Raw genomic sequence first — 1,694 nt, forward strand, 5'->3', positions numbered from 1 at the left:
GCCAACACACACATGCAAAGATGTTCAAGGTCACCAGTCATCAGAGAAATACAAGTTGAAACCACAATGAGATATCACCACACACCTGTCAGAATGGCTATCATCAATAAATCAAAGAACAAGTGATTGCGAGGATGCGGAGAAAAGAGAACCCTCATACACTGTTGGTGGGATTGCAAATTGGTACAGCTGCTGTGGAAAACAGAATGAGGTTTCTCAAAAAATTAAAATGGATATACTTTTTGACCCAGCAATTGCACTTCTGGGTATTTATCCAAAGAAATCCAAAATAATAATTCATAAAGATCCATGCACCACAATATTCGTGGCAACACAATTTACAATAGCCAAGATATGGAAGCAACCTAAAAGCCCATCAACAGATGATTGGATAAAGATGTGGTACATATGTACAATGGAATATTACTCAGCCATAAAAACACTTGCCATGTGCAACTACATGGATGGACCTAGAAGGTATTATTGCTAAGTGAAGGAAAAGACAGAAAGAAAAATAACATATGATTTCACTTATTGTGGAATCTAAGGAACAAAATAAATGAACAAAATGAAAACAGACTTAAAAACACAGAGCACTATGGTTTGGCTGGGTGAAAAAGGTGAAAGGATTAAGAAGTACATATTGGTAGTTGCAAAATAGTCACAGGGATGTGAAGTGCAACATAGAGAATACAGTCAATAATAATGTAATAACTATGTATAGCGACAGGTGGGTACTAGACTAATCAGGGGGATCACTTTGTAAATTCTATGTCTAACCACTATGCTGTACATCTGAAACTAATATAAAAGAATACTGAACATCAACTTTAATTGAAAAAAAAAATAGCAAAAATAATAAAGCAAAACTATCATATTAAAAGAATGGAAAAAATTATACAGCAATTTTAAAGCAGGTTCATATGTCTATGAATTCAGTATAAGAGCAAATTTATTCTCTCCCTATTTACAGAAATAAAAGTTATATGGCTTAAGCCTTACAAAAATGAAATTAATGTAAAAGACCATGAGATAATTGCACTATAGGATGTTATAGTTTTTAAAAATATATTATTAGGCATCACTTTTTCAAGTTTAACTGTAACAAAATTTTATTTTGAGGTTTCTTTTTTAAGATGGAAAGTATTACATGTCTGTACGCTACTGAGAAAGATACAGAAGGGGCAAGGGGAGAATAATGGTGTGGGAGGACTGAAGAAAATTAGAGTAGGAAAACCTTTAGGTAGGTCAGACAAAACTTATAATTTTACTTCCCACAAGAGTTACATATGTACATGATTTAATGGCTGAATGTCACCTGTATGTTCATGCCTACAATTTTTTTTTTAACTTTTTAAAAATTAAGTTCATTGGGGTAACACAGGTTAATGCAATTATATAATTTTCAGGTGTACAATTTGACATCTGTGTATCCTATTGTGATTACCACCTAAAGCCGTTTCCTTCAGCTACCATATATTTGATCCCCTTTACCCACTTACCCTCCCCCTAACCCCCTATATTTGACCCCCTTTAACCGTCTACTTCTCCTCTCCGACTCCCTACCTTCTGGTAACCACTAGTCTATAGTCCATGTCCCTAAGTCTCTGTTTGTCCTGTTCATTTGTTGCTTTTAGGTTTATATCCCACATATAAGTGATATCATGTGATTTTCAACTTTTTCAGTCTGGCTT

Source organism: Pteropus alecto, unplaced genomic scaffold (assembly GCF_000325575.1).
Source record: "Pteropus alecto unplaced genomic scaffold, ASM32557v1 scaffold76, whole genome shotgun sequence".
NCBI lineage: Eukaryota > Metazoa > Chordata > Mammalia > Chiroptera > Pteropodidae > Pteropus > Pteropus alecto.